The sequence below is a fragment of the Magnolia sinica genome, chromosome 8 (assembly GCF_029962835.1).
Source record: "Magnolia sinica isolate HGM2019 chromosome 8, MsV1, whole genome shotgun sequence".
In the NCBI taxonomy this organism is placed as follows: domain Eukaryota; kingdom Viridiplantae; phylum Streptophyta; class Magnoliopsida; order Magnoliales; family Magnoliaceae; genus Magnolia; species Magnolia sinica.
In genome coordinates, this window is record NC_080580.1 from 11,306,612 (window position 1) to 11,320,212 (window position 13,601).

The following is a 13,601-nucleotide window of genomic DNA, read 5'->3' on the forward strand; positions in this document are numbered from 1 at the left end:
AGACCAGATGAAAGGAAAAACAATGAATATCAACTTCATCCAAAACTTTAGTAGCTCTTGAGAAGTTTTTAATGACAAGCTTTAGATTATCATTGTTTTCCTATGGTGTGGTCCGCCCAAGATTTGAATGTCTCATTTTTTTGGATCATGTATTAAAATAATGAACCAAAATGATTAGACAATGTGGATAAAACACACAAAATGATATGGGGCCTATAGAGAACCATCCATGAGGGGCCACTGCTTGCAATGCAACGGGGTGGATTTCATGCACGGTAAATTGAGTTTCCCACGCTCTAGAGAAAGTCATGCCGCTTGCGGCTACTAGCCTGCGCGAGGGACCCAGCATTTTCCTTAAATGGCTGAGTGTTTCCAATGGTCGCCAATTCCGTATGCGGATTAGTTGCTCACATAGTCATAGCGAATCTCACCAAGTACTGTGGGTCCCACATGATGTATGTGTTACATCCACACTGTCCATCCATTTGGAGAGAACATTTTAAGGCATTGGACAAAGACCTAGTGTAATACCTTGTTTCTTTTAAACGGTGGGTTCCACCGTTAAACCGCCGTTACATATGATGTAGCCCACATAAGCTTTGGATGGCCCTCATTTTTTGGCTCATGCCCTAACCCTGTCGGGCAAAACTGATGAACAGTGTGGATTTATCACATCATGGCCGTGGGGCCCACTCTTCAAAAAAAAAGATGCAAAGCAAGTGACGTGCTGACGCACGTCACCCACAAAGTAACCCCCTCTCCTCTACGACTCTCTCTCTTCCCACTACTCCGCGGCATGGTTGCGGATGGGAACCCATCTACCATAATTGTTATCATCATGGTGGGACCCAGTCCTCAATCTAAACCATTCATTAAACTCCCAACCCACTAACTCACTTGACATTATTTTTTTATACCCCATTTTCTCATGCTATCTAGAGAAAACGATAGAGAAAATCATAAAAGAAAGATTGTGAGAAGAAAAAGAGAGATCAGGAGAAGGGAGAGTATCCATGAGGGTTCAACATCGAGTTCAGAGTTGATCACTCCAAGCCAGTACATGTAGAAATCAGCATTGCTTTAAATTATTTTCCTCCCATCATACAATTTTTCCATAGCAGGTAGGTGATCTTTCCCTGTTTGGAAAATTCATAAAAAATTGCTTTATATAATCTAGACATTGAAATATTCATAAGGAATTCCCTATTGAAAAATATTATCTATATGACTACTAAACCAATGCAAATATTAGTATTATTATTATTTTTTATTTTTTTTTATTTTTTTTTGCATTTGATATTATCTAATGGGATGATGAATATTTATGTGATCAATTATTTTTTTTATGCAATGATTTTTACGGGTGCTCTAATATTATTTGTTATAATGTTTCCTTGTAAGTTAGACACACCTCATGTGAACAATTATTTGTTTTATACAGTGATTCTTACGAGTGCTCTGCCCAGGGTCATTCCTGAAATGATCAGCACGACACGGGTGCTCTGCCCAGGGTCATTCCTAAAAAGGATCGGCACGGGTGCTCTGCCTTGGGTGATTCCCTAAAAGGATCAGTACGCACGGGTGCACTGCCTTGGGCTTTTGTCCCTAAAAGGTTATACTAGTGCTCTACCGAGGGTCATACCCTGAAAGGATCAACACTGGTGCTCTGCCGTGGGTCTCTCCTAAAAGGATCAGCACACATGAGTGTTTTGCCCATTTCAAATTTTAGTATTTTTAGAAAAGCTATGTTAAATAATTTATTCATTCCATATTCATAAGTGTTAAATTATTTATTATGATTTTACATCCAATGTTCGTATTATTTTGATTAATATGTCGAGATTAAATTTGGTAATATTTGTGAGATTTTCAACTCGGGATTGATGTGATCCTATTGAGTTGTCAACTCATTATGTTTTAATCGTTTCAGGTTATGAATATTTCGAAGATGCAAAGTACTGCTATTAGTAGTGGAGCATGGAACGTGGTTGGATGCACATGGCATGTCATTCTACATAGGATAAATTTTATTTTTTTTTAGAACTCTGAATGTAGTGATGTTTGATTTGATTTTCTTATTTCAAGTTAAGTTAAACAAGTATGCATCGATGAAATGATAAATTATGTAATTAATTATCTTAGTTTGTGTTTGGATTTTAAAGTTTTAGGCTATGGTGGGAAAAAAAATGAAATCCATATGAAATGGACATACTTTATCTTTTTATTTTTATTATTTTTATTTATTTTTATATATGTCACGGGTCTGGAATTTGGATCCTGGACACCCTATTCGGGTACCCGAATTTTGAGGCATGACACTTAGGCAGATCTAAATCTCAAGTGGACCCCACTAAAAAACACAAGTGGGGATTGAACGCCTACCATTAAAAAATTCTTAGCGGCTGCAGAAGTTTTCGGTGAATTTGATATTTGTATTTTCCCTTCATCCATGTTTTTTGTTTTTTTTTTTTTACTTATGAAGAGGTTAGATCTCAAATAAACATCATGGTGGGCATATGAAGGTTTCAATGGTTGGTTTCACTGCCCCCACTGTTTTCTTTGGTGGGGTCCACTTGAGCTTTCAATCTGCATCATTCTTAGGATCATGCCCTAAAATGATTTATCCAAATGGATCAATGGTGTGGATACAACACATATATCATGGTGGGCCCACATTACTTGGTGACGTCACTTCATTACCGAAAACCGCTACTCTAACCCGTCAGTAGCTAATCCGCGGCCGCTAACTGCATACACGGCCCACGGTTTGGAATGTCTGGCTGCGTCATCAGGGATGGGAGTGGACCAAGTGAGACCCGCCTCACTTAAGATGGTGCGGCCATTACTGTGGGACACATCTTGATGTATGTATTTCATATCCACACCGTCCATTTGATTTTCCTAATCATTTTAGAATATGATCTAAAAAATGAAGAAGATCCAAATCTCAGGTGGACCAGGAAACAGTGCTGATTGAACACTCTACCATTAAAAACTTCTTAGAGCACACCTTAATTTTTCCTTAGTGTTTATTTTCCATCCAATCTGTTAATAAGGTCACATGAGCATGAATGAAGGGAAAAATCAAATATAAATTTGATCCAAAAACTTTCGTGGCCCATTAATGGTCAAGCACCACTGTTTCCTGAGGTATGGCCCACCTGATTATCGGGTCTTCTTCATTTTTGAGATAATACCCTAAAATGTTCTAGAAAAACGGATGGATGGCATGGATACAGGGTTCGTACATCAAGGTCAGCCCCACGGTAACGGTTGCACCATCTTAGGTGAGGCAGGCGTCTCACCTAATCCCTGCGTTCTGGAACGGTTGCGAATCCAGGGGGTTCCAAATCCACGCTCCCAAACAGGCCCTAAGGCGGTTCACCCTCAGCAGAAAGTTCCCATAGCCGGAACCTATGTGGGGCCCACTGCGATGTATGTAAGTAATCCACTCTGTCCACCAATTTTAAAAGCTTGCCATATGAAATGAATTAAAAACGTCCCATATCCAAATGGACCGCCCAACACGAAACAACAATAATGAAAAGCTGACCGTTGACGTCTTCCAGTAGCTCATCCAAACCATTCAAAAGGTTGTTTAGACTGAAATGAACTGAAAACATAAATATTAGCCTGATTCAGAACTTTTGAAACCCCAAAAAGTTTCAACAGTTGAGATTTCCATTCAAACCAGATTATACCAACTGGAATATTAAATCGAGAATATAATATGAATAAAACCTATCTAACCCCAATAATTTGGCAAACATTTAAAAATTTCAGCCATTAAAGTAAATAATTCTAAAAATATCGAATTAGAAAGGATCACCACCATCATATATTCCATAAATAATTTAATATAATTAAATTCCAAAATTAAGATTATAATCTAGTCAATTTAAATGCTTGATTATTTAGAACTAATTCAAGCATTTAAAAAACATAAACAATAAAGTGAAAATTTTAAAATATAGGGTTGAGATTACCCGTATTATAAAGAGTTTTAAGGAATTTATTATTTTCTATTTTTCTTCTCTCTCTCTTTTTTTAATATAAAAGTAATAATAATTTCTCTCTCTCATGCTTCATTTATCATAGCCTAAATATACCTACGACTCTATTTATAATAAAAGAGTCTCCCCACTGCTATTGTAATAGAACTTGGACAGCTTGTAATAGTCGGGATGATATTTATGATAGATGGTCTACGTTGTTGGTCTCTGATCATATTCACGCAGAAGTTGGATTTCTAAAATCAAACACACTCACATGATAAACTATTAATCCCCCACTACAACATTGCCACTTAATTAATATATGTCCACATTTCACTGAAAAAAAAATAATTTACATGTGCTCTTGACTTTCTAAGAATGTTAGAACTCAAACATTGTTGCCTATCTATCTAAACTATATATTTGTGAGATGTGTTGCATTAAGTAGTTTATACCATGCATGGGGTGCATAATTAAATGGTAAAATAGATGAATGGGTCAAATAGATGGATCTTAGGTTGGTTGAATGGTCGAAGTTAGTGGGCCTATGGATTTGGAATGTTGTAGATTTGGTATACGTGTTGGAAGTCTCGATGATGGATGGATAAATAGGTAATCACATGTACTGTAGATGATTGGGTAGAGAAAAGAGCGAATGAATATACCGGTTGATAGTTACACTTGTGTAAAACAAAATGGGTTGCTACAACTTCATTTTTGGGTTTATACCCTAAAATTAGCAGGCAAAATATATGTACAACATTAATATATAATATATACACCAAGGTGGGCCCCACAGTAAGTGTCATACAATGTTAGGCAAGTCTAGCTAGGGCCACACCTAATCGGCTTAGGGCAAGTAGGGGTGGCAATGGGTAGGGTTTAGGCGGGCTAAGCAAGCCCCACCAACCTGAGCAATGCCATATTAAAAGCCCCAAACCTTTAGAATGAGTCTCACATGGCTAGGCATAAGCCAAAGACACCCAAATCCATGGCTCAAGTGGTAGACTGGGTGAAAGATACCTCGTTTCAACGTTAAGGTCTTGGTATCAATTCCCTAGTGGGGGTGGCTAACATTGACGTGTGAACTTACATTGGGTGTACTAAGAAGCTAACAAAAAAAAAAAGAGCATAAGCCAAAGTTTAGAGAAAATATTTTGTGGGGCTGTGCCTAACTTAACTTGAGCGGACCCTCTAGAAAGTTGTTTGAATCAGTAGCTCGTCTATTAATCAAGTGCGCTCCACATGTGCGAAGAAATAGCCCTCCATGAAAAAAGAAAAAAAAGAAACCAACGGCTTGCATTAGCTGGGCCCGACAGCTGCCCGAGGGAGAGCCATTCATTCCATATGTTTTTAAAGACCACGGTCGGGTAAGAATAAAAAAATCCAGCGTATCCAAAACTGGAGTGGGCCATGCTACACAAAATAGTGGGGATTGAATGCATGGGCTGGCCGAAGTTTTGTATCACGATGATATTCGTTTCTACAGTTTATCTGAGTGGTAATAGTCATGTTTGAATGGCATAAAAACATCATAGCCAGCTATAAGAAATTTTCAGTGGTGGATATTTCTGTTTTCACGTTCATTTTTGTGGGCCACTTGAGTTTTGGATTTGCACAATTCTTACATTTTATCATACTGTTGTCTTTTAAAACAGATGAACAGAATGGATTTGCCACGGACATCTCTGTACGGCCCACTCGGGCCCTGCACAGTACACTATGGACCCTACTCGATTTTACACAGGCCCTACCTTTTTTACGGACCCAACAATTGCTGGCGGTTTGAGGTCGGAGACGGATTGGTTAACTGCCCCTGCCACCAACCTGGTGATCAGTGCTTTGTGGGCCCCACCATGATGTATATGTTTCATACATTTCGCTCATCCATTTTTAAAGATCATTTTAAGGATTGATACAAAAAATAAGAGGTATATAAAAACCAGGTGGACCACACCACAAGAAAACAATAGTGATTAAATATCCAGCATTAAAATACTCCTAAGGTCCACTGTACTGTTTATTTGACATGCAATCTGTTGGTTAGGTCATACAGATACAGATAAAGGGAAAAAATAAAGATCAGCTTGGTCCAAAACTTTTATGGCCCCCCAAAAAGTTTTTAATAATCAATGTTCATTCAACATTGTTTCCTGTAATGTGGTCCACTTGAGATTTGGATATATCTCATTTTTGGTCTCATACCATAAAATGATCTAAAAATATATATGGACGGCATGGATGAAACACATGCATATAGGTGGGGCTCACAAAGCACCGACTATCAGCCATTGGCTGATGGCGGGGGGAGCAGCCAATCCTTCTCCGCCGAGGTCTGCCTTTTGATCCCCATTAATTATCGAGTCCAACTAAGTTTAGGTCTAATCGGGTCCTGGTTGAGTTCTTTTAATCTTAGAGGTACTGTGACGGATTGGATACTGAAAGGTTGAGTGGCGAGTCTCCCTAACGAAGTGACATCACTAGGTTTTATGGGCCCACTATGATGTATGTGTTGTATCCAACCGTCTATCTATTAGTGAGTGAGCCAAAGCATGAAGAAGATCTAAAGCTCTAATGGATCGTATCACAAAAAACGGTGGGGAGAGTGACACTCACCGTCGAGACCTTCCTAAGGTCTAGCATGATATTTATTTGAGATCCAACTTGTCCCTAAGTTAACACATGCATGAAAGAAGGGAAAAAACAAATATCAGCTTGATTGAAAACTTCCATGGACCCTGGAAGTTTTTAATGATAGGCATTTGATCCCCACTGTTTTCTATTGTGGGGTCCACTCAAGCTTTGGATCTAACTTGTTCTTTGGCTCATACCCTAAAATGATCTCTCAAAATGAATGGAAGGTGTGGATACAAGCATACATTAGGGTAGGGCTCACAAAACTTGGTGACATTACTTCATGGCCCGTCTCCTACAAAACATGTCAGAACCTAACTGCGGGAAACGGATGGGCTACTCCCGTGCCACCAGCCAATGGCTGGTGGTTGGTGCTCTGTGGGCCCCACCATGATGTATGTGTTTCATCTATAGTGTCCATCTGTTTTTCTAGATCATTTTATGGTATAAGACAAACAATAAAGTATATCCTAATCTCAAGTGGACCACGTTACAAAAAATGGTGTTGAATGAACATTGACCATTAAAAACTTTTTGGGAGCCATATAAGTTGCGGATCAATCCGATCTTTGTTTTTCCCCTTCATCTGGGTCTGTATGAACTAATCAACAGATCGGATGTCAAGTAAATAGTACAGTGGCCCTTAGGAGGATTTTAATGGTGGATATCCAATCACTATTGTTTTCCTCTGGTGTGGTACACCTGAGATTTATATCTCTATAATTTTTCAGATAAAGCCCTAAAATGATCTTTAAAAATGGGTGAACGAAATGGATGAAACACATACATCAGGGTGGGCTCACAAAGCATTGACCACTGGCCAGGGCCGGTGGCAGGGGAGTAGCCAATCCGTTTCCTAATCCGCGTCCATAATAAGGACGTGGATTAGATACTGATAGAGCTGGGCATCGGACCGAGTCGGATCAGATTGGGTCCAACTCGATTCGGTTTGTAATCTAATCGGGCTAACTCGAACTCGATCGGATCTGGTACCAAATTCGGAACATCTGACTCGAATCGATCCGATGCACGGTTGGCCTGACCCAAACCGAGTTTGACTTGGTCAGGGAAATTGAGTCGGATTGGGTTAGGTACGATTCAGATCTTTTTAACAGTGAAAATCATTATCCTCGCTGCTATTTTCGGTGTGGTCCATTTGAGCTTTAGATATGATTTATTTTTTTTCCAAATACTCTAAAATGATCACAAAAAATGGATAAACGATATGGATATAATAAATACATCATTGGGGGCCCATGTAATGTTGATCTCATTTGAGCCGTTCGTACAACTTGGAGCTTAAGGTGCTACAGCTGTATTGACGTGCTGCAGCTGTAACGTGTTGTGCACGAAAGTGCTGCTATTGACGTTGACGAGTTCTGTGGGTCTGATCATGGGGTATGTGTTATATCCAAATCATTCATCCATTTGATGAGCTTGTTTTAAGGCTTTAGATGAAGAATAAGATAGATCTAACTATCAAGTGGACCACACTGAAAAAAGCAGCAGGGATTGAACGTCTACCATTCAAACCCTTTTTGAGGTCACAGTCTCATGGAAGTTTTGGATCAATTTGAAATTTGTTTTGCCTATTAATTCAGGTCTTTGGGACCTTATGAACAAATTGGATGGAAAATAAACGTTATGGTGGGCCCTACGAATTGTTTAACAGTGAAAATCATTTTCCGCTACTATTTGTGGTGTGGTCCAGATGATCTTTAGATATGATTCATTTCTTGGACAACGATCTCTAAAAATATATGAACGATGTAGATATAATAAATACATCACCGTAGAGCTCATATAACTTTGATCTCCTTTGAACCGTTCATATAACTCGGAGCTCGAGGAGTGTTGGTGCTCATCTTTGCATGACATGTTCCTACAGCTATACGCAGCCTACAACAGCTATATAGCTGTGTATGATACACCAACAAATCCTCTCTTATTATAGTCAGTAAACTCTGTTGGGGCCCACCATGAATGCATGTGGTTTATCCACACCGTCCATTCGTTTTTCCATATCATTTTAGTGGTTGAACCCAAAATTGATGCTTATCCAAAGCTCAAGTAGACCATACCATAAGAGAAAGTAGAATTGTTGATAAGAGCCACTTCGGATTGGGTCGGATTGGATTGGTCCAGATCCATTCGGATCGGGTTTTCGGATTGAATCAGATTGGTCCAGATTGACCACGACCCGATCTCGATTCGAAAAAATGTCGAGTCTGAATGGCCTTACCTAATACGCATTGATCTGGGCCATCGGTTCGGTTCGGAACGAGTCGGATCGAGTCTAATTGGGTCAGATCCACCGGATCGGGTCAGATATGCCCAACTTTGGATACTAACAATGTCAATAGCCAAACTGCTATTGAAGTGACGTCACTAAGCTTTGTAGACCTACCATGACACACGTGATGTATCCATACCGTCCAAACATTTGTAGAGATCATTTTATGGCATGAGAAAAATAACGAGATAGATCTAAAGTTCAAGTGGACTCGTCACAAAAAACCGTTGGATCAGTCACACCCACCGTTGAAACATTTATAGGGCCCACAATGATATATTTTTGAGATCCAACTTATTCATAAGTTAACATAGAGATAGATGAAGTGAAAACAAAAATATCAGCTTGATGGGAAATTTCTATAGCCCTTGAGAAGTTTTGAATGGTGGATGTCATTGTCCCTACTGTTTTCTATGGCAGGGTCCACTTGAACTTTAGATCTATCTCATTCTTTTTCTCATGCCATAAAATAATATCTTGAATGGTTGGACGGTATGGATACAATACTCACATCATGGTGGGTCCATAGAGCTTGGTGCCGTCACTTCAGCAGCGATGTGGCCACTGAACTTGGTAGTATCCAATCTGCGCCCCCATAATAAAGCGGATTGGCCGGTGTACCACACACTAGCTATTTAGGTAGTGTATTAACATCAACAAGTTCTATGGGCCTGGTATGTGTTATATCTAAACCGTCCATCCTTTTGGCGAGCTCTTGGTAATGAGTGAGACCAAAAATAGGCATATTTAAAGATAAAGTGGACCACATTGCAAAAAGAAGTGGGGATATGAATGTCTACCATGAAAATCCTTTTGGGCGTCACAGAAGTTTTGTATCAACACAAATTTCTTTTCCTCTTAATACAGGTATTTGTGACCTTATGAACAAATTGGATGGAAAATAAATGTTGTGGTGGGCCCTACGAAAATTTTAACGGTGAAAATCATTATCCACTGCTATTTTTGGTGTGGTTCATTTCAGCTTTGGACATGATTCATTTTTTGTCCAATGCTCTAAAATGATCTCAAAAAATTGATGATAAATGTGGATAATTGATGATACATGTGGATATAATAAATATATAATTGTGGGGCTCATGTAACTTTGATCTCCTTTGAACCGTTCGTACAACCGAGCTCGAGGAGGGTCGGCGCTCGTCTTCGCACGACACGCATCTACACCAACTATATACACCAGCCAATCCGCTTCCAATACAAGTACCATTTTAACGAAAAACCAGGTTTTCTGCGCCACGCGCATGTAAGAGATCCGACAGGGAGCGGATTGGGAGCCCGTGCGTGCAGTCTAATGCCTAAATGCTGTTATCTTATCCGATTCCAACTCAGGATTCAACCCCACCCGACCGGAAGCAGATTAGGAGCGACCTTGGCCTCACCCAAGTTGGTGCGGCCATTACAGTGGGGCCCACCTTGATGTATTTATTCAACATCCACACCGTCTATAAGTTTTTCTAGATTTGTTAAGGACACGAGGACAAAAAACGATGCATACAAATCTCAAGTGGACCATATCATAGGAAAAAATGGTGATTTAATACTCCATTAAAAACTTCCCAAGGGCCATCATAAATTTTCCATAATGTTTATTTACCATCCAACATGTTTTTAAGGTAAAAAAAAAACAAATATCAGCCTTGTACAAAAGTTTTGTAGCCCACTAAAAACTTTGTAACAATTTATCGCCACTGTTGCCTATAATATGGGCCACCTAAGGTGTAGTTCTACTTCATTTTTGCACTCATGTCTGAATGAATCTTAAAAAATTGATAGAAGATGTGGATTTTGAATAGATACAACAAGGTAGGCCCCACAATAAGGGTTGCACTATCTTGTGTGAGGTGGGGCCACCTAATCCGCTTGGAGTTGGACAGGGATTGCTTGGCCATCTCTAGTCACGGATTAACAATTCTATAGTTGGACCCATTGTGATGTATATGTTTACCCGTGCTCCCTATCTCTTTACTTAGATCATTTTAAGGCCTGAGTGTAAAAATGAGGAAGATCCAATGCTCAAGTAGACCACACCAAATAATAAGCTTGATTGCGTGAAATGCATAAAGCATTAAATGCGAGAGTCATCTTTAGTGTGGTCTATTTGAGCGTTGGATTTACCTTTTTTAATTTTTATTTTTATTTTTTATTTTTTAACTTATACTTTAAAATTATCTTTTAAAAAAATGATTGATATAATGAGCAAACATATGCATCATACTGGGCCCACCCCACAAATCTGCCCGTTTGTGGCTAGGGCCTGACGGGATAGGACACAATCCAATGTATTTTATCCATTTCGTCTGTCCATTTTTTCAGCTCATGTTATACCATGAGAGAGAGAGGACAAAGGAGACCCTGGCTTGAGCAGGGGACCCTCCGATGCCAAAGTCAGGCCTGGATTCTGGGTCTAAGTGTATTGTGGAGTTTTTTAGAGAGAATTCTTTTTCGTACCTCTCAAGGTGACAGGGGTCCCTCTTTTATAGCTGCTGGGGCATTTAATCGCACGAGGATTCTCTTCCTGATATTGTGCGCGGGATCTTCTCCTTGTATCACGGAGATAGGATCGTGCCCATCTCGAGCCTTCATCCGATCCCGTGAGCTTCGGGGTCGGAGATCTTATCCCAAGATATCCGGGATGAGGCTTGATCTTGCGATGGTCGATCTGGTAAGGAGGTCCGCCCGACGCATGCCCGGAATGCTGATGAGTCGTCCGAACCGACTCAACCTTTGTCTCGGTTTAGCGAATCATGCCTCGGATTTGACACATCCTTTGGTGACCCGAGGCATTAAGTCCGAGTCTGCGGACTTGTATTTTTTGTCCCCAACAGATAGGTTATTGCTCTTTGTCAATATCAACATGTAATCCCAACTGTGTGGATTTCAACCCAGTCCGAGACAGTAGGTAGTCATTTAATGCGTTCCGTGTCGCCTTTGACGGGAGGCGGTTCGGTTCCTGACATCGCATGCGCCGTCAGCCGTCAAATCGCTCTTCCGCCAATGAGGGTTGGACACGTAGCAAGGGCATTATTGTCGTCAGTCGACGAGCGCCACGTGTCGAGTGGGGGAATCGATGCAGGCGTCGAATCATTTCCCCATTAATTACTTCCGCCGTATGGCAATCTTATAAATTGGTGGGGGTCCCGCATTTTGAACTTCTATTGCCATTCCTTCTTTTCATTCCCTTTGGAGCCTTCTCAGTCTTTCATCTTCTTCCTTTCCTCTCTCTTAACCGTCAGCGCTTCCTTCCGCCATTTCCGTTTTCCTTTCTCCCTCCGGTGAGTTTCTCCTTCCTCTTTATTAGGTAATAATGGCGGATAGGGGTTCTCGAAGTCCCCAGGGGGGAGCTTCCGGAGACGAAGGCGAAGCGCAACGTTTTTGGAATGTTGCGGAATCGCCTTCCTTACTGACGGAGATAGCAGTGGATGCCAACGCTGCTTTTCTATCTGAGAGAGTCACTGAAGCTCCGGCGGAGCGCCCTGCGTCCGTTGTTCCTTCTCGTGGTGGGTCGTCTTTATTAACCCGCCCGGGAAGGCCTAACTTTCCAAGGGGCATGGAGGAAGATGAGGAGGAAGAAGATGAAATGTTGATTGCCGAGGGAACCTCTGATCCAGTTCTTGTCGAAGCCCGATTAAGCCGATTTTACGTATATGATAATGCTTAATGGAGTATTTTAATTGTATTTTTGTTACAGGATGAAGTCAGGAGCGTTAATTGAAAATTGATGTTAAAGGCATGGATTTCATGATCCAAAGTCTCCAGAGCACGGGATGGACTCCAGAGAACCAATAATGAAGATTTTACACGCCTAAGATCTGAGGAAAGCAAGCCAAAGGGGCCCGAAAAGGGTCCAGAATGCAAGATCACATGGTTCCCGCTATCTAATCAGTTTGAAACTTCATACATGGGATGAGGGCCGTAAATTAACCGTACATATTAAATTTCAGCCATTGATAATCTCGGGAAGTGGTCTAACGGCCAGATCAGCCCCTTAATTCATTAAGTGGGGTCCGCTGGATATCTGGATATACATCAATTTTGGTCCTGACGGTTTAAAGAAGATGAGCAATAGGATGGACGGATTGGATTTCTCGAAATCATCACAGTGGACCCATATGTATAATGTATGTACATAGTGCACATGTGCACTATCGGAGCACCGAATGCACCTAAGTCGGTCAGCAGCGCTGACCCGACTTTCCTTTTCAAAAACGGAAAATTCCGTTTCCAGCGCGCGTAACGGACGGAAGTCCGTTTTTACGGACCGCTGTGGGCCCCACCGGTAGCACGTACGGTTGATCCAAGCCGTCCATCGTGTAGAGGGCTTTGACAACTACAAAACCATGTTTTCATCTTGTGCCCATGCGTGCACACGTGCGTGATACAGAGGCCACAAACAGGCCGTCTTGTGACGTTCAAAACTGATTTTGTTCTGATGTCGTCTCGGGGCTGCGTCCACGCAACTTCAAAACCATCCATATTTGAACGAAATCTCGTCCTCTATCCAATGGACGGGGTGGATTTCCCCGAAAACGCTTATGTCGGGCCCACCGAGCATCGCAGCGCGGACGTGCGAAGGCTTACGCACGTCCGCGAAGAGCTGACTTCCGGGCGGTTGTGGCCCACCATCTTCGATCAGATGGAAGATCTGATCCGTCCATCGTGTA